Here is a 21,876-nt window from a genome sequence, read left to right on the forward strand (position 1 = left end):
AGAAAGGAAGGATTTTTCTCATGCGTATGCTCTTTTCCCTGCACCTTAGTGTGATCTCGGAAAATCAGAAACATTGAGAAAAATATTTAGTTTTTCGGCTAAAGCTAACTTTGAGCCGCAAGGTTCAATTTTTGAAAATATTTAGTTTTTTGGGTAAAGCTAACTTCGAGCCATAAGGTTCGTTTTCTTTGCATGTCCGTGTTGGGTTTTGTGTTTTTTGTTTTGTAGGGAAAAAGAGTTTTCTCAAAGCAAGCACGCAACCCAAGGCCCCCCCCCCCCCCCCCCGCTCTCTCTCTCTCTCTCTCTCTCTCTCTCTCTCTCTCAAATTTTTTGTATAGATCAATTGGTTCAAAGCTATTTTAAGAGAGTAGAGGTCTTGGGTTCAAGTCTCCATTTTGTGGGGGCGGACTTTTTCATTTCCGCACATTCCCGCACTTCGTCGGCAACTTCAACAACTTTTTTTCAAAAAGCCATAACTTCTTCATCCGGAAGCCTTTTTCAGAGCCGTTTTTTTTAAACCAGCCTAATTTTTCGAGATCTATCCATTGGAACACTTACTTTCAGCATCTTCAGCTTCAGTTTCTATTGAAATGGAAAGTCAATACCAAGTTACCCTTGACAGCACCAACTACTTCCAATGGTTGTCCTACATGGAGGATTTACTTAGAAGTAAAGGTCTCTACCGAATAGCCACAAGCCAAGAAAAGAAACCGAAAGATGAAGACAAGGCTGCTAAATGGGAAAATAGACAAGATCAAGCATGTGGTTTGATAGGGATGTCTATTTCTCCATATCTTAGATTCCATATTGCAGAACTTGAAACTCCTCATGAAGCAATGGAATAAATCAATAAAGTTTTTGGGATTAAAAATGAAATTAGAGCCCATCAACTTGAAAATGAGTTGCTTACATTGGACCCTAATAATTTTTCTTGCATTGAAGATTTCTTGTCTAAGTTCAAGACCCTTAGATATCTTTTGGAAGGTGTTAAGGTTAAGAAAGAAGATAGTAATCTTATTTATTCCATCCTTACTAAGTTGGGACCAGCCTACTCTGTATTTGTTTCCACCTTCCATTCTACAAGGGAAGCCTTCATTTCTCAAGGAAAAGACTATAAGCCTCCTTCCTTTGACTCTTTTTGTGATTCTTTAATAAGAGAACAAGAAAAACTCTTACACCTTGGTCTTCTTAATCTTGGAAACTCTTCCAAGAAAGCATTAGCCGCTCAACAGCAACCAAATTCAAAAAATCCTAAGAAGTCATATCCTAAAAAGAATGGTCCTAAACCAAACAAGGGTCCTAAGCAAACTCAACCTCAAAATGAAAGATCATTTCAGCAAAATGATAAGACCAATAAAAACAAATGGAAGAAGACTAACAGAAATTGCAACTTTTGTAATCGAGATGGCCACTTAGAATCAAAATGCTTTAAAAAGATGGAAGCCTTGGAAGCAGCAATGAAGAAGCATAACATCCATTTGGGGCAATCTTCAACTTCAACTTCATCTTCAGGAATGGCACTTTTTGCATGTGGTTGTCAAGCATCTCGGTCTGGTTATGCATTAAATGTATCTTCTTCTTCTCATTCTCATGAGTGGGTCATTGATTCTGGAGCTTCTTATCACATGGCCAAAAACAAAGCCATGTTTTCTTCTTTAAATGATTGTAACACCAAAAATAATGGCAGAAGTGTCCTCAGACACGTAATTTTATTAATCAGAAAAAAACAATTACATAATTGATTTTGCAAGAGTTTACACCCGAACAACCAAACACTCTTGCAATGAGCTATTTATAAGCTCCATGTCCTAACTACCTCTAATTATGGAGCACTTATTAAATAACAAGTGTCCATTTACAATAAATGCTATTCAAACCAACTAGCTAACTAATCTCCTATAATAGAGCCTAAGATACGACACATTTGGAGAGTCATATCTTGTTACAACAATATACTAATTCTAATTGTCTCTAAAATAATTAATCATTCTAGAATAATTATTAATTTAATTTCTTAAATTAATAATTATTTTATTTCAATTTTATAACCTATGATAATAAAGTATTTTTGGATCATCTAACATTCCCCCCTATGATCTAAAGATACATTACAACAGATACCAAGTTCATCCCTGAACTTAGTAAATTTTATTCTGCCAAGCGGTTTTGTGAAAATGTCGGAGATCTGATCTTCGAAAGGACAATAAACTGGTTTGAGGACATCTTTGGCAATGAGAGACCTGATATGATGATACTTGGTGTCCACATGCTTTGTCTTTGAATGAAAAATTGGGTTCTTGGCAAGTTTGATGGCTGACTGGCTGTCAATGAACAATGATGTAGCTTCTCCCTAAGAAATGCCCAAGTCCTGCAAAATTCGGCGCAACCAAACAATTTCACATGCTGCTTCCCATGTTGAAATGTACTCTGCTTCTGCTGAAGAAGTGGCCATTGTAGCTTGTTTTTTACAACTCCAAGATACTGCTGTTGACCCCATATTCATTAAATAACCTGATGTTGATGCTCGATCATCAATACTCCCAGCAAAGTCGGCATCAGAATATCCACCAAGTACAAAATTTTTAGTCTTTGTGTAAAGAAGACCAAAATCTTTTGTTCCTTGGATATATCGAAGAACTCTTTTGGCTTCATTCCAGTGGCTGTCTCGTGGTTCCTGCATAAAATGTGAAAGAATACTGACTGCATAAGATAGATCAGGACGAGTATTTGTCAAATAAATCAAGCTGCCAATCAACTGTCTGTAAGTTGTACTGTCCACCTTTTCCCCCCCTTCAAATTTTGAAAGTTTCAAGTTTTGCTCCATGGGGTGAGAACGGGCTTGCAATCTTGCATGCCAAAACGCTGAAGAACCTCTGCTGCATACTTACTCTGAGAAATGAAAATATGATGTGGACGTTGGAAGACTTCAACTCCAAGATAGTAGTGAAGTAATCCCAAATCTGTCATCTTAAAACCTGCATGTAACTCCTTTTTCACCTGTGCAATATGATCATCATGATTGCCAGCGATGATCAAATCATCTACATACATAACAAGAATTACCAAATATTTTCCCTGTTGTCGCACATACAAAGTATCATCAGATTCACTGCGATGAAAACCAACTTTCTTAAGGTAATCATCCATCTTTGCATACCAGGCTCGGGGAGCTTGTTTTAACCCATATAAAGCCTTGATCAATTTGCAGACTTTATGTTCTTGTCCTTCCACTTCAAAACCTGGTGGTTGGGTCATATACACGTCTTCCTGTAAATCCCCATTGAGAAAAGCACTTTTCACATCCATTTGATGAACTTTCCATCCTTTTTGAGCGGCCAATGCAAGTGTTAATCGGATGGTGTTCCATTTAGCTGTTGGAGCAAAGGTTTCTTCATAATCAATGCCTTCCTGCTGCGCAAAACCCTTTGCGACAAGTCGTGCTTTATACTTATCAAGTTCACCCTTCTGATTATACTTAATTCTGTAAACCCATTTGCATCCTATGGGTTTAACATTTGCTGGACAATCAACAAGTTTCCAAGTGTTGTTATCAATTACTGCTTTATATTCTTCAACCATAGCCTGTTGCCATTCTTTATGTTTTACTGCCTCTTTGTATGTGGAAGGTTCAGTAAAATCATTTGCTATCAAGGCAAAATTGCCTTCACTTCTATGTGCCCTTCTGGTGCCAGTTTTATTTTGTTCATCAAGCTTTACATCTTTCAAAAGTTGAACTGCCCATTTCAGAAGTTGGTGCTCACTTGTTTGAGCTTCTGTAAAGTCCCCATCATTGTAAAGAGGATTAATATAAACTGATGTTCGTCGTTCAGGTGAAGAATGTGGAGACTCACTGTCTGAAGAACTGCTGCTGCTTGGAGATGCGGATGAACTGCTAGAAGACCCGGATGATGTTGTTGATGTAGATGGACTGGATGACTCATCTTCAGAGGAAGGAAAATCAAGTTCATACCAATTTGGTGAAGTTGGTTGACTTTGCATTTTTCCATTTCTTTTACTTCCCTTAGTTTCTAATTTGTGAAGAAGATTTTCAATTTCTTCAGCACTCTTACTCTCTATTTCATCAAAAATGACATCCCTGCTCACAATGAATTTTCCATTGGTCAAAAGACGATACCCTTTCTTCTCATCAGAATAGCCAATCATTGTGCATTTTAAACTTCTTGAGTCAAGCTTAGTTCGTTTTTCTTTCGGAATTAAGGCATAACACACTGACCCAAAAACTCTAAGATGTTTAACTCGAGGTTTGAAACCAAACCAAGCTTCATAAGGTGTGATTCCATCTAAAGAAGCAGTTGGAGATCTGTTTCTTAAGTAGACAGCTGTATGTATTGCTTCCGCCCAATATGTTGGACTTAACCTCTTAAAGGTTAACATGGATCTCGCCATTCCTAACAAAGTGCGATTCATTCTTTCGACTACTCCATTTTGCTGTGGAGTGTAAACATTAGTAAGATGTCGTCTTATGCCATTTTCACTGCAATAATTTTTGAATTCATTTGAAGTGAATTCTCCCCCATTATCTGTCCTGAGAGTACCTATCTTTTCTTTGACTTCATTTTCAACAAGTTGGCGAAAAATTTTAAACTTATCAAATGCCTCTGACTTGTTCTTCAAGAAGTAAACCCAAGTCATTCTGCTGAAATCATCAATGAATAGTAAGAAATATTTGCAACCACCAAATGAAGTTTGTAGTGGACCACAAACATCACTGTGAACTAGTTGTAGCCGCCTGTTTGCACGCCATGAACTTGTTGGAAAACTTTCTCGGTTTTGTTTGCCATAAATGCAAGCTTCACATTTTGCATTTTCCCTTTTGAATGTGGGAATTCCTTTAACCATTCCTTGTTTCTGCAATTGTGAAAGACTCTCAAAATTCAAATGTCCATATCTTACATGTCATAGTCTGATAGGTGAAATACCTGTAGTCACTGCCCCTGCAAAATCAGAATGCCTTGGAATAACTGTCCCTTTCATCCGTAACAGTTTTCCATCTTCATAACCTGTCATAACTGTTTTCAAGTTCTGTTTCACTGAATTAATCTTCACTAAACCATCTTCCATAATCACCTGATGTCCTGCTTGTCGAATCGTGACTAAAGAGAGCAAATTTTTCTTGAAACTGGGTACATACCATACATTGGAAATCAATTTTTCTCCAATGTCAGGGAGAAAAACTTTTACGACTCCTTTTCCATAAGGAGTATGTTTTGTATCATCAGCAAGAAAAATTGAATTAAGTTGGCATTCTTGAAAATTCCAGAAAAAATCACGTCGACATGTCATGTGCTGAGTTGCCCCGAAATCCAAGATCCAGGCATCTTCATAGTCACTTCTAAGATGAGATGAAATTTGTGATGCTGGTGAGGAAGTAAAAACATATTCTGAGCTGTCTTCATCTTGATCATTTGCAAATTGTGTTGAATGCTGCTGAAACTTGGGAATTCTATTAAGTGAAGTTCGACAATCTTCAGCATAATGGCCAACTTTGTTACATCTTCGACATACAATTTGACTTAAGTCTCTTCCTCGTCCTGAAGATTGTCCTCTGCCTCTGCTTTGACCTCTATTTGGAGATTGTCCTCTACCTTGACTATTATATCCTTGTCCTTGAAAATTGCCTCTTCCTTGGTTGTTTCCTCTACCTTGAAAATTATTTCTTCCTCCTCTGTTAAAATTGTTGCCTCTACTTTGGCTTCGACCTCGATTATGTGTTGCTTGATTCTGATTCCATCGGCCTCTTCCTTGAGAACTATCTGCTGAAGACTTACTTGTGCTGGCTTCTATGAGAAAAACATCTTCACCAACTTTCTTCTTCTTCCCAAAAGTTTTATCATGCTGACTTAACATTTCACAAAGTTCATCAAACTTTAGTTTTTCTAATTTCCCAGTTACTTGTAAAGTTTCTAAAAAATGCGTATAGGAAGAAGGAAGCCTAGCAATTACAATTGTGACCATAAAGCTATCATCAATTGCGGGAAAACCAGCATTAATAATTTCCTGCTTAATATTCTTAATTCTGGAGAGATATTCAAGAATATCACCATCTTCAGTTAATTTTTGTTGCAAAAATTTTAACTGTAGATCAACCTTCTTTGATTCTGGCTGAGTATCAAAGAGGTCTTTAAAAGTTTTCAAGGCAGTCCATGCATCTGTGGCATTCTCTATATGTACATACATTTCATCATTCACAGACGATTTAATAAGAGCTAAGGCTTTAGCATTCTTGATTTCCCATTTTGCCAGTGGATCTGCATCTGTGGGTTTATTCGGCTTTACATCTCCATCACATATTCCTTGCCATAATTCATTGTAAATGAGTGTGCTTTCAATAAGACGATGCCACGTTTTATAAGATTTAGTGCCCTCAAGTTTGTCGGAATCAGAAAATAAGTTAATCAACTTAGACATTTTTAGCGATGAAGAGACGCACCAAGAAGCAGAACAGAAAGGACAAGATAGTCAACACAACACACCACGCAAAAAACACGATCTATCGGGGCTTGGCCTTGACCCTCGAATAGTCGTCAAAACAGGAGAATATTGACTGAGCTTTGCACTTGGCTCTAGTCAATTTCTCAAATATTTACAAGGCAACTTTCAAAATTTGATTTTTACAAGGGTGCTTTTGCACAATCTGGTAAAAAAAATTTACCCCCCCTCAAAGTAAAATTACTTTGAGTTACAAATATGATGATCCCAATTAAAAAAATAGCTTCAAATTATCAAACACACCTTATCTCTCCAAGTTACAAATAAAACTCCTTATTACTCCAAAAATCATAAATTTCAAAACACCATCCTTATTACTCCATGACATGACTTTAAAAAAAAAAAAAAAATACTTTTAAAAACCTCACTTATCACTCTATTACAAAGCTTTAAAAAACACTTTTATAAAGCTCCCCTTATTTCTCCACACCTTACATACTCCCCAATTTCTTCCCACCTTATCGCTCCATTAAAAAACCTTTATAATCACTTTTACATACTCCCCATGAAAACAAATTAATATTTTTTTTATTAAATTACTTTATAAAAGTAATTTAACCAGCGTTAAAAATTTTTAAAACTTGTATTTATGTAAAAGTGACACTTTTATGTTCTCATGGTAGTGCCTGCGACCAGTTTGAAAAATGCGGCCACTACACTCGCATTTTCATTACCTGCAACTATGATCAATAACGGCAGAAGTGAGTAACGTTCTTGAATTTTAAGTCAAATTCTCAGGCACGCAACAGCAGCAACTACCGCAGCCTCCGGGCAATTTAAGCAACGTCTTCCTGCGATCCGGCGATCGGCCTCCAGGTAAGAAATCAAGCGTCTCTGATCTGGAAACAAACATCAGCACTTCATTTCTTTATTTACTGTCTATTTCACTTGCAAAAAGAATCTACTGCCAGAAATCCTTTGATCATTTCGCTTCGAATTGAATTGATACTCAGAACTTTGGTAATCTGGATCGGATTGGCAATTCAGGGGTGGAGTCAATGGAGATCCAGTGGCCACAGGCGCAAAGTCTGGAGAATTCTACTTACTACATTTCTCTGTATTTTAACGACATCGACCATGCCGTGCCAACACGACCTCGAATTTTCAACGTCTCTTTCAATGGCATCACATTCTATTCAGACTTGAACATTTCTGATTACGCCCCATGGGCGGTGTTTGCCACCGACTGGACTATGCAGGGTCTCACAAAATTATCGCTGGATCCTGTTTCTGGGTCTAGTGCTGGGCCATTAATTAATGCGGGAGAAATGCTTCAACTGTTTACCCTAGGAGGAAGAACTCTTGCACGGGCATGTAAGAGATGATAAAGATCGGCAAGCAAGGGATCTGATTGACAAATTTAGACGCAGAACTATGGGCAGTGGAGCCCTTGAGGGCCGACGTTATGCGATTGCATGCTGGTACTCAAAATCTAAATGGCTCTCATCAAGAATTTTCAGTGCAAGTAATCGCCAGGCCAGAAATCGCAGTACAAAACTTTTCTTTATTTTGAAGGGGATGTCCCAGAATGAAACCAATAGGTCTTATTACAATAAATTTGATCATTTCCTCATTTGTGACAATCACAAATCGACTGTTCTTTTCTTATCTTTGGCCAATTCAATCATTAATAAAATTTCTCTTCCTTTTAAACAAAAAGCTTGACAAATACCATACCAATCATTTGCTGATCAATTCAAGGGAGTCTTCCACAAACTTGTAGAGCTGGAATCTCCTCTTCACATCCACTGCAGCATTACTGGAGCTCTGATACCACAACAATGGCAGAAGTGTCCTCAGACACGTAATTTTATTAATCAAAAAAAAAAACAATTACATAATTGATTTTGCAAGAGTTTACACCCGAACAACCAAACACTCTTGCAATGAGCTATTTATAAGCTCCATGTCCTAACTACCTCTAATTATGGAGCACTTATTAAATAACAAGTGTCCATTTACAATAAATGCTATTCAAACTAACTAGCTAACTAATCTCCTATAATAGAGCCTAAGATACGACACATTTGGAGAGTCATATCTTGTTACAACAATATACTAATTCTAATTATCTCTAAAATAATTAATCATTCTAGAATAATTATTAATTTAATTTCTTAAATTAATAATTATTTTATTTCAATTTTATAACCTATGATAATAAAGTATTTTTGGATCATCTAACAAAAAATATATATGTTGGTGATGATAGATCTCTTAATGTTGTAGGGACTGGAACTGTTCATCTAGACAATGGTCAGTTTAATGATGTATTATGTGTTCCAACCTTATCCTGCAACCTTCTATCTGTATATCAGATAACTCATTCAGGTGAAGGTAAAATCGTTGAATTTTCACCTCATGATGTTGTAATCAAGGACTTAAAAGATCCTAAACAGATTTTGGCTACTGGCATTGCTGATGATTCTACAAGGTTGTATAAGTTTCACAACTTTGGGTCATCAAATCTTCCCTCAGTATTTGTTGCTCATAACGATGAAGTGAGCAAACTTTGGCATGAGCGATTTGGTCACTTAAACTATCGCTCCCTTCAGCATCTATGTAAAGAAAATATGGTGACAGGTCTTCCTATGGTATCTTGCAGAGATGGTGTTTTTTCCGGATGTGTACTCGGAAAACATCATCGGGACAGTTTTGAAAAACGTGCCTCTTGGCACGCCTCAGCCCCTTTACAGCTTGTGCATAGTGATTTATGTGGTCCACTTCCAGTTGTGTCATTCTCTGGTTGCAAGTATTTCTTAACTTTCATTGATGATTTCTCCAGACGCACTTGGGTATACTTCTTAAAACTCAAGAGTGAAGTATTTAACACTTTTTTGGCCTTCAAGGCCTTTGTTGAAAAACAATCTGGACATCAAATTCTTAAGTTAAGATCTGATAATGGCGGAGAATATGTTAAAAACACATTCATCAACTATTGCACTGAGAATGGAATTCAAATGCAACATACTGTTCCATATACTCCACAACAAAATGGTGTAGTTGAAAGGAAGAATCGCACCTTAAAGGAAATGGCTAATTGTATGCTACAATCTAAAGGACTTGGTCTTAGTTTTTGGGCAGAAACAATTAACTGTGCAAATTACATAATAAATCGCACTCCTACTAAGGCTTTAAAGAATATCACTCCAGAAGAAGCATGGAGCTCAATCAAACCAGATGTAAGTCACTTTCGTGTTTTTGGAAGTGAAGCGTGGCCCCATATTCCAGATGAAAAGCATAAAGCTTTAGAACCTAAGAGTGAAAAATGTACTTTTGTTGGATATTCTGAAGATGTAAAAGGCTATAGACTTATTCCATTTAAGTCCAAAAATGTTATCATTAGAAGAGATGTAAAATTTGATGAAAATATATCGGCCTACGAGCCTAGTCCGGCTGATGTGCTACCTCTCTCTATCTCTTCTACCTTTGAAAACATTTCTTCTTCAGATGATGAAAGTGAGGATGACAATCCTCCCCACCATCTCAGGATCCTCCTTCAGCTCCTGAGCTTCCAAAATGGGTTTTTGCTACTCGAGATGCAGCAGGTGATCTTGCTAGTGATCCTACAGATCAACGACGCACACGTTCTCAGTTCGAGAGAGCCTCTTCTTTACTGGCTCAAGCTCCAGTAAATTATGATCCTGACACCTTTGCAAAAGCTTCAAGCCATCCAGATTGGGAAGCAGCTATGAATGAAGAATATCATTCATTATTGGCAAATGATACATGGGATCTTGTTCCTTTACCAAAGGGACGAAAACTTGTTAGATGCAAATGGGTTTACAGAACCAAGTATGGACCAGATGGGAAAGTTGATAAACATAAAGCTCGTCTTGTTGCTAAGGGCTTCTCACAGGTTGAAGGCATTGACTACACTGAAACCTTCTCCCCTGTTGCCAAAATGAACTCTATCTGCCTTGTTCTTTCCCTTGCTGCCTCTTTCAAATGGGAAGTCCATCAGATGGATGTTAAATCTGCCTTCTTGCATGGGGACTTGCATGAAGAAATCTATATGGAACAACCCATTGGCTTCATACAAACAGACTCCAGCCTTGTTTGTCGACTTAAGAAATCCTTTTATGGTCTCAAGCAAGCTCCTCGGGCTTGGTATGCCAAAATGGATAGCTTTCTTTTAGAATCTGGCTTTTCTAGGTGTCATTCTGACAATACTGTCTACACCAAGAAAGTGGGCAACTCTCTTATCATCCTTGTTCTTTATGTTGATGATCTTATCCTTACTGGTAGTGATCCCAACCTTATAAACCATGTGAAGTCTAGCCTCAAAAGGAAATTTGAAATGACAGACTTAGGACACTTACACTATTTTCTTGGTCTTCAAGTCTTGCAATCCAAGGAGGGTATTTCCCTTTCCCAGTCCAAGTATGCTTGTGATATTCTACGTCATTTTCACATGGAAGACTGTAAGCCAGCCCCTTCTCCCTTTCAGTCTGGAGTCAAACTCTCAGTCACTTGTACTTCTCCTGAAGTTGATGCTACCTTATACCGTCAACTTGTAGGAAAACTTTTGTATCTAACCCATACTCGTCCTGATCTTTCCTTTGTTGTTGGCCTTGTTGCTCGGTTCATGCAAAACCCCCGTGAAAGTCATTGGAAAGCCGCTAAAAGAATACTTCGTTATGTTCGAGGGACAGTTCAGTTTTGGATTCATTACAGTGCCGAAGCAGCTCCTCTATTGGTTGGTTTCACTGATTCTGATTGGGCTGGTGACCCTGATGATCGAAAGTCTACTGCCGGTTATGTGTTCACTCTTGGTTCAGGACCTATTACATGGGCTTGTAAGAAACAAGCTGCCATTTCTCTTTCATCAGCAGAAGCAGAGTATCGTGGTGCCGTAGAAGCTAGTAAGGAAGCCTTGTGGCTTCGTCAGATCCTGTCAGAATTTGGCTTTCAGCAGCAGCATCCGACTACACTTTGGTGTGATAATCGAAGTGCCATTCAGCTATGCAAAGATCCAGTTCAACATCAGCACAGCAAACACATTGAACTGCACATGCACTTCATCAGAAAGCTCATTCACGACCATGTTCTTGAAGTGCAATATTGTTCAACAGATGATCAAGTTGCAGACATCTTCACAAAGGCTCTCACAGAGGCGAAGTTCACTAAACTTCGATTTATGGTTGGAGTTCAGGAAGTTGTCACTAAGGGGGGATAGGCTCTAGTGCCTCCTTCCTCTCCTATTGTGTCATATCTGTAAATCCTTCAATCCTATCCCAAGTTGTTCTTAAGGGGGGGTGTTAGGATATTCCGACACATAGGAAATAGTTAAGTACAACTTGGTCTAGTGTAGAGTTAGGTATAGAGTTAGGTAAAGTGTGTTTCTTTACCATTGTACATTTTGTAACATACAATCCGACGGTCACGATATGTAGTGATCCGACGGTTCATTCTCTCCTCGGTATTACCGACACTTGATCCGTGGCTTGACACCCGATTGGTCCATGAATTCTATTTAAAGCGCATGGAGGGTCATTTGTAGGGTAATCCGTGCATGAGAGAAGCTTATGTAAATTTTCATTCTTTGATTAATAAATTGCCTGAAGTGGCCGCATTGGCTCAGGCTGTGGACTGTTTCCCTCTTTGAGGGTTTTAACCACGTCAAAAATACTGGTGTATTGATCTGTGATCTGGTTGTGAGCGGTGTCCTTTGGTGTTCTTTCTGAGGAACTTACCCTGTAAATTCCTACACATTCCAAGGTATTTGAGACTCCCAAAGGCCTCCCACCTATTCGTGATCATGATCACCATGCTATTTATTTGATTCTAGGAAGTGTTCCTCCAAACATCAAGCCTTACAGATATCCCTATGACCAAAAGAGTGAAATTGAACGTATGGTTGTAGAGATGCTAGAGGCCGGTATAATTCAACCTAGTCAAATTTCTATCTCTGCTCCAGTAGTATTGGTTCATAATAAGGATGGATCATGGTGCATCTGTCCAGATTATAGGGAGCTCAACAAGCTCACTATTAAAGATAAATTTCTCATTCCTGTCATTGATGAATTATGGATCAATTTCATGGATCAATTTACTTCACCAAGTTGGATCTTCGTTCAGGATATCATCAAATCATAATGAAGACTGAAGACATTCCAAAAACGACATTTAGAAATCATGAGGGCCATTATAAATTTTTGGTCATGCCTTTTAGCCTTAGCGATGCACCTTCTACATTTCAAGGTTTAATGAATTCCATTTTAAAACCCTTCTTCAGAAAATTTTTGTTAGTATTTTTTGATGATATACTAATCTACAACAAGCCTTCGAAGGATCATGTTCAGCATGTTGACAGGGTGCTCAAACTATTGGAGGAGAAACAATTATATGCAAAAAGCTTCAAATATTTCTTTGGGGTACAAGAGGTGGAATATCTGGGTCATATTGTATCTCATGAAGGTGTTAAGGTAGAACCTAGCAAAATTAAAACCATTAAGGAATGGAAAATCCCCATCCATAAAGAATCTGCGAGGATTTCTTGGGTTGACAGCGTATTATCACAAGTTTGTTAAGAATTATGGGAGAATAGGAGCACCTCTAATAATATTATTGAAGAAAGATGCATTTTCATGGACTCCAGAAGAAACGAAGGCCTTTGGACATCTTAAAGCTCGGCAATGTGCCAAGCACCATTCTTAGCTATGTCGGACTTCACAAAAACCTTTATTGTGGAATGTGATGCCTCAGGAAATGGAATTGGTGTTGTTTTAATGCAAGAAGAAAGACCCATTGCTTTTGAAAGTCGTCCAATCAAAGTAAATTATTTACACAAAGCTATTTATGAGAAAGAAATGTTGGAAATACTACATGCACTTAAGAAATGGTGACCCTACCTAATGGGAAGACAATTCAAGGTAAAAACGAATCATGATAGTCTTAAATACACTTTTAGAAAAAAGATTATCTTCAGAAGAGTAGAAAAAGTGGGTCACAAAGATGTTGGGTTATGACTTTGAAATCATCTACAAAAAAGGGAAGCAAAATGTTGTGGCAGATGCACCCTCAAGAAAGGATGAGGATGTGGAAGCATTTCTTTGCACCATTTCTATTATCCAATCAGATTGGATAAATGAAGCAAGGGATGAATGGAAGAATGACGAAGAAGTGTGGGCACTCATTCAAAAGATACAACAAGATCCCAGTACCTATGATACATTTAGCTGGAAACATGATTCGTTACGGTACAAAGATCGCTTATACCTATGTAATAATTCCAACTCAAACAAAAGATTCTTATGGAATTGCACACCTCTCCCTTAGGAGGGCACTCAGGATTTCTAAAAATTTACCATAGGGTTAAGAAGGAATTTTTTTGGGATGGCCTTAAATCAGATATTCAAAAGTCTGTGGCGGAATTTTTGGTTTGCCAACAAACTAAAGTTGAAACAATTAAGACCCCAGGTCTATTACAACCTTTATCTATTCCAAGCCAACGTTGGGGGGAGGTTTCAATGGATTTTATCACAGGTTTACCCAAGACAGAAGGAAAGAGTGTTATCATGGTGGTAGTTGACCGACTTACCAAGTATGCACACTTTTGTACATTATCTCATCCATTTAAAGCGAGTATAGTTTATACTGCATTTATGGAAACAATTCAAAAACTACATGGAAACCCAAAGATTATTGTAAGTGACAAAGATCCCATTTTCACTGGAAATTTTGGACATAATTATTTTCTTGTCTTGGTACTCAGTTAGCTCATAGCTCATCTTATGATCCTCAATCTAATGGGCAAACTAAGATAGTAAACAAATGTTTGGAAGGATATCTTCGTTGCTTTGTATCTAATAAACAGACACAATGGGTCAAATGGTTGCCTCTGGCTGAATGATGGTATAACACTTCCTTCCATATTGCAGCAAAAATGACTCCATTTATGGCACTTTATGAATATCATCCACCGTCCATCACATCATATTTAAGATACAATTCTAAGGTTCAAGCAGTGGAAGATCACATCGAGCATCAACAACAAGTTCTCCAACTCTTAAAGGATAACCTCACTTTGACGCATAATAGAATGAGCCAACAAGCAGATCAACATCGTAGCAAAAGAAGTTTTGATGTAGGTGATTGTATATTCCTATGGCTACAACCATATAAACAAATGTCCCTCAAGCAAGCTAAGAAGGATAATAAATCATCACCAAAGTATTATGGTATGTACAAGGTGTTGCAAAAGATAGGTACTATGGCATATAAATTGGAGCTTCCTACAGCTTCCCAAGTGCACCCATTTTTCCATGTTTCATGCTTAAAGAAGGTTATAGGTGACAAGATCCTAATTCAAACAATATTGCCAGAACTTGATGAGGAATGAAAAATCATATTGAAACCTGAAGCAATCAAAGAAACAAGAACTCGACAGCTATGAAATCGATCAATTTCAGAGTATCTCATAAAGTGGAAGAACTTACTGGTTGAAGATTCCACATGGGAGGATGAGAATTTTATACAGAAGCATCCAGAAATACTCAAGCGTTGAGGACAACACTTTTTTGAACGAGAGCGGCATGTTAGGTCCCTATAATACTAGTGATTCCCCCATTAATATTGTCATTGTAGCCCTTATTATTGTTGTGCCCTATTGTCCCCATATTATTATTATTGTGCCCCATAGAAGCCCACTATTGTTATTTTTGTGCCCTTATATTATTATTGTTATGTCGGCTTTGATTATATTGTGACCCCTTAGACTCCTATATATAGAAAGGAGGCTTTTCCATTTATATCATCCAAGAATTGTTCATTTGTGTAATGTAAAGGAGGTTTCCCCCTCGAAGAGGATGATTTTGAAGGCGTTGATCTATCTTTTCTTCTATTTTGTGAGCTGGTTGCACAACAAACTACTTTGGAAAACTTACGGGTGATGGGACGAACAGAGCGGAGGTGTTGATACGAAATTTTGTGTTCACATCTGGGAGGTGAGGAGTAACCAATTTCAAAGTTCCGCGTAGGTGAGAGGGAGTGCGAGTTATTTCCTTGACCAGATTATTGATGGGTGGGGGTGAGAGGACATTCATCCATAAAAAATTGGCGACCGTCCTTCTAGCACCGGAAATGTTGACGGTGTTGGACCCACCAACATTCAATGGATATCCCCTGTATGAAGTCCCAACTAGACCTCACACCATTTGGTGTAGGAGTCCCATCTGGTATGATAGCCCAGTTTCCATTATCTTAAAGATTTTCCTTAGATCTTACTTGTCAGTGCATGAGATTGGTTTACTTTGTCTTCAAACAACGATGTTTGCGTGCCTAGTGAGTGCTTAGTGTCGCTTGTGTCAAGGTTCTTTCACTGCAGAGGGAGAGGGTGAGAGTGAGACTGAAGTCGAAAGGGAATAGTCCCAACTCTGTTAGAAACGCATAACACAACAGGACATGTGCAACTTCCAACAGAGTAGTCCACACAAATGTTGCAATCAAAAACACAAACTGAAGAGATAGCACGTACAACACCTAGTGAAATAGTCCACACGAGTTTGACGATCGTTATAACAAGTTTACGAGAATGAATCTGTCGAGTGTCCGACAGAATGGTCCACACGGGAAAGGCAACGTTAACAACTAATACAACACACTTCCAACAATATATATATAATAGAACAACTGAAATAGTTCAACTATCTTAATACAGGTTAAAGCAACATGCATTACAAGCATCCAAAGAATAATCTTACAAACGAATACAATACATGTGTGAAAACGTGATGGCTTGTTAATATGCTTATGAATTAAGTAAAATTTCCAAGACACATCCATACACCATTACGTCACTAACCCGGAGCCACTACTCACTCCTCAAACAAAAGACTACAAATTTGAATATGCTGCAAAATCGAGAATTCTCAGGTCATCGCTAGGGTTGATCATTTCCATCATTGGAAGCTTAGAAAAGCCATTGAGATTGAGAAGCAATCTTTCAACCTCAATTGAGATGATAGTTGGAAATTAAGCAGGAGCTAGATTCCTGCCCTCTCCTCTTGATAGTTTCCCTTTTTTTAAGTTATTATTATTATTTGTTTTTATTATTTTTATTATTATTTATTTATTTAATATTATTATTATTTATTCATTATTTATTATTATTATGATAATAAGAAGGCTATTATTATTATTTGTTTTTATTAACTATATATATATATTAACTTTGATATTAAAATATATTATTAATTTATAATTGTCTCTCAATTTATTTTAGTTTTTGGTATTTATTATTATAAACTCTAGTTTGATTTTATATTTAAATAATTAAGATATATTTTAATATTATTTTCCTTTAATTAAATTTTTAACTACCTTTTTAAATATAATTTTCTCCTTAACTATTTTTTAACTATCCTTTTTCCTAACAGCTAGTTTTTAACGGCTGGTTCCTAATAGCTATTTCAAGATGTGGATGCTTCTCTACTATTTAAACTTTTGTTAAAACTGATTTTTTCACCATTTGTCATGAGGATAAACCACATTAGTTGGTTCGACTCATTCTATAACATGTGATTAATCCGGAAGACATATTAATTATAGACTATAGATTTTCAAAACTATGTGGGAGGAGCCAAGGTGAAAAGTCCCTTGCATATACGAATTGTTACCAACTGACTTAATTAAATCATCTAAAACTATTGAATTATATATATTTTAGTGGGTGTGTAGAATATAAATAATATGTTAGTTAAGTATTGGGGTGCATTATATTAGATATTATTTTTTGGGATTCAACTCCCTTAAGTAAATTATTCATCTATGACCATTTCTATGGGAAGTAGTCCTAAATGACTAATTTCTCATCATTTTTGAATAGTGTATTTAACACTTATTACATAAGGTGATGCTACACATTGACTTAATTAAATCATCTAAAACTATTGAATTAAATATATTTTAGTTGGCCTGTAAAATATAAATAATATGTTAGTTGGTGCGTAGGATATAAATAATACGAAAATTTTATAATCTAAATTAACTAATTTACGTGGAGTTTAGTTGTTATCGCATTATTAATTTAAGTTTTATGGAAAGGGTAACAGTGCAACACGTGGAACCTGGCCCACACGTCCAAGTTTGACCAACCCTTGAAAACCCAACTTGATTGACAGTGGAAACAACGGCGATAATTCATATGACGCGAAATTGCAGACTACCAAAGCCCAATTGGCTTGTTGACTTTGAAATATTCCCCGCAATTGCATGCCGTTTTCCCCTCAACAACAACCTCTCCCTATTGCTGTGTTTATAATCTCCAACAGAAGAACAGAGCAGAGCAGAGCATGAGACAATACCTCCTTTTTCCCAGTTCAATGACTCGCTCTGTTTATCTTTTTCTTCATCTTGCACCTGCGCTTCTGCTCCTCATCTGCTCCTCGACATCATGTCTCGGCAGTCTTTACGAGCAATGCCGTGGCAGTTTTACATGTGGGGGCTTTACATTTGGGTATCCTTTTGGGGAAAGTTACAGCGGCTACGGTCACCCTGAGTTTCAGGTTGGCTGTGTGTCGAACTCTCCTAGCGTTTATATGGGTGGAAAAAATTATCGCCTATCGGAGCCCCTTTTCTTGTGCAATAACAGCGATCATACCATGACTGTCGTTAACGACCAAATCTGGATCTATGGGGGTGAATCATGCAATATTTCAGGTAACTACAATCAGTCATGGTGGTATGACTCTCAGTTTTTTCGCCTGGCGGATGGATACACCAATCTGACATTTTGGAGGAACTGCGATCAAACCCATGACAGCAATTTTGTATCAAAAGCGCTTAATTTCAGCATTTGTGGTGATGCTTGGTACTACAGTTTAACTACAGAGTTAGACTCAGAGGGGGAAAGCTTCTGTTCAACCCATCTTCAACTACCGAGTAATAAGAGTTACCTCTCTCAGGAGCCCATTAAAATTAAGACTTTACTAGCGCAGGGTTTTAAGGTCACATGGAATGTCGATCCGGAGAGTGATCGACGCTGTGACACTTGTTTGAACAGTACTGGGAGATGTGGTTATGACAAATTGAACCCGACAACATTTCTTTGCTATTGTAGCGATGGCACAATCCAGCCATACGTATGCCCCCGCAATGGTAGGTTTCCCAATCACCTTCTACAGATTTGATTACAAAACTAAGTGTTTGAATTCTTCGCCTTCCCTGTGAGTTTCCGGATCTGTCGAGTATGCATTCTCTTACCAAAATATGTGGATCCTTGCAGGTCCAGGACGTTCGTTAAATTCAGCGATTAAAATAGGTGAATATGATTTGTTTATTCTATCCATTATTCTGTTAGGGGTTAGACAAAGAGCATATTGATTTCAACCTGTTCATTCCACCGCAGGTTGCTCGATTGGGGGACTTGCGTTGATAGCGATAGCAGTAATTTTTTTATGGTATTGTGCCAAGAGGAGAAAACAACCTCTTCGTCCTCCCCGTAGCTCTGATTCAAAGGTTGAGAAATTCCTAGAGCAATATGCTTATGAAATGCCAACCAGATATTCGCAGTCACAACTCAAGAAGATGACAAACAACTTTGCAGAAAAGTTGGGAGAAGGAGGTTTTGGTGTGGTCTATAAAGGGAAGCTTCAGAATGGTGCTCTAGTGGCTGTCAAGCTTCTTGACCGGCATAGGCATGGCGAGACTCAATTCATGAATGAAGTCGCCACCGTTGGACGGATCCATCATGTCAATTTGGTTCGGCTGTTGGGGTATTGCTTCGAAAATCCTACAAGCGCACTGGTATATGAGTACATGGTAAATGGGTCTCTCGAAAAAGTAATATTTGCCGCAAAAGAGAAGAGGCCGCAAGTCATAATGTGGGAACAATTGTATGCTATAGCTTTGGTGTGGCTCGTGGAATTGCATATTTACACCAAGATTGCGAGAAGCGCATCATACACTTCGACATCAAACCTCACAATATATTGCTGGATGCGGAATTCACGCCAAAAGTTTCTGACTTTGGTCTCGCAAAGCTTTGTGGAAAGGGAGACGACCATATCTCAATGACGGCCGGGAGAGGGACGCCAGGATATGTTGCGCCAGAGGTATGTGACAGAGAACTGGGCCCTGTTACGGATAAATCAGATGTCTATAGTTTCGGAATGCTTTTGCTAGAAATAGTTGGGGGTAGAAAGAACTTCGATTGGAAGGTTACCAATTCCAGCCAGTTTTACTTTACTGAGTGGGCTTTCAAGCTGCTTGAAACTGGGGACTTGGGGATGAGACTAAGAAGAGGAGTCATAGCAGCACAAGATGAGGAGAAGGCGAGAAAACTCACTAAAGTTGGGCTCTGGTGCATTCAATACAAGTCCATAGATCGTCCGAGCATGAGCAGGGTTGTTCAAATGTTAGAAGGAAATGGAGACGACGTGGCCAATCCTCCCTTGCCGTTCAATTCCTCCTCCACCGCTGCACCTGAAAATCCATTGTTATCTTCCACTTAAATTCTTGTTCAATGTCGTTTTATGGTAGCATTGTTACTTGCGACCCTTCTGTAATTCGTGCCAACAAAAATAGCATCTCATTTGGTTCTATAGGGAAACCTGATTTTTATGTTGTAATAGGTATTAAGAATTTTTAATAAGATTTCATAACGTTACAAATGAGTTACAAATGAGTGTGGAGTGTAAAATTAAAATTTTGTAATCGGGGGCATATATCTAGAGATAGTGTATCTCATTTAATTATATATATGTTTATTTATTTGAATTTATTATTTTTAATATATAAAGAAAAGATTATATAAGTGTACGTTATTTTATGAGTATTGAACTTAATCTTTCTAATTTAAATATGTAAAATATCAGTTTTTTTTTTAATATGTAATCAGGATGGAATGTGATAAGGACATTCTAAGTATTTTAAGTTTTGGTTTGTAATTTTTTAAAGTAGGATAGTAATTTTATGTTATTTAAGGTATATTATATAATATTTTTAAATGTGTAAATATTTGTTTTAATATTTTACAAATAAATTTAACAATATAAATTTAATTTTAAATAAAATTTAATAATAAATCAAAACTTTATATTTATTTAAAATTATATTTATAAAATTTAAAATTAAATATAAATTTAAAAATTATGATAATTCAATATCAATCTAAAAATTATGAATATAGAAAGTAAAATAATTTAATTATAATAACAATTATATTATAACATAGAATATGAACCTAGAAAGTAAAATAATTAAGTTATAATAATAATTATATTATAAACATAGTAAAATGATTAAGTTATACCCATGATTCCCAATTTTAATCATTTGACTCTTCTATTTGGACTAAATGCCTATTCATCCAACCATCCATGATTCTCAATTTCAGTCATTTGACTTTTTTTTAATTCAATTTAATGATGAGTGTTCCTAATTTCTCAGTGTACACTCTTTTTTCCAAAAAATTTTGGTCTTTTTCAATGTCTTTCACAATAGTGTAGGCTAGAGTTAGTTCTTAATTAAGCAATGAGAATTTTAACTCTCTGTGATATATTGGCCCATATGTACGTTTTTTTTATGATGATTGTAAGTAGGATTGAACTCTTCAATATAATATTTTTTCTTTCTCCTTATCCTTTTATCTAAAATATACTTGTAAAACTTGTCAATAATAAAAATATAAATATACCAAAATAAAAAATGATAGTTATACTCAACCACCCATGATTCCCAATTTTATAAATGTATATAAATATATACCAAAATAAAAAAATGGTAATTATACTCAACCACCCATGCCTCCCAATTTTATAAATGTATATAAATATACCAAAATAAAAAAATGATAGTTATACTCAACCACCCTTGATTCCCAATTTTAATCATTTGACTCTTCCATTTGGACTAAATGCCTACTCATCCAACCATCCATGATTCCCAATTTCAGTGATTTGACTATTCCATCTTTGGACTAAGTGCCTAGTCATACATCAACTGATCTAAATATTGATATGATGAAGGATAAACTCCAACCACGTAATTGAGTTGGATGATTACGTGAATGGAAAAATGACTTTGTTTTGAATAAGCTAGGTCACGAGGATAATTTTGTATTATATATCTTAAATTAAAATAATATTAGAAAAAGGAAAATATTCACTGGGTTAAAATTAGTTTATAGCACAAGTCCGGTGTCAAATAGAATCATACATTTCATTTTTTTTCTAATTCAATTTAATGATGAGTGCTCCTAATTTCTCAATATATATTGTTTCTTCCCAATTTTTTTTGGTTTTTTCAATGTCTTACACAATAGAGTAGGTGAGAGTTAGTTCTTAATAGAGTAGGTGAGAGTTAGTTCTTAATTGAGCAATGAGAATTTTGACTCTCTATGATATATTGGCCAATATGTATATT

General features: G+C 36.8%; 1 pseudogene; it reads left to right on the top strand.

The window, feature by feature from the left end:
- Positions 1–18,834: 18,834 nt before the first annotated feature.
- On the top strand, positions 18,835–20,103 carry LOC149174554 (rust resistance kinase Lr10 pseudogene; annotated as a pseudogene).
- Positions 20,104–21,876: the final 1,773 nt, after the last annotated feature.

The sequence above is a fragment of the Pinus tabuliformis genome, chromosome 4_1 (assembly GCF_031772625.1).
Source record: "Pinus tabuliformis cultivar Carrire ecotype Pingquan chromosome 4_1, CPIR1, whole genome shotgun sequence".
Lineage (NCBI taxonomy): Eukaryota > Viridiplantae > Streptophyta > Pinopsida > Pinales > Pinaceae > Pinus > Pinus tabuliformis.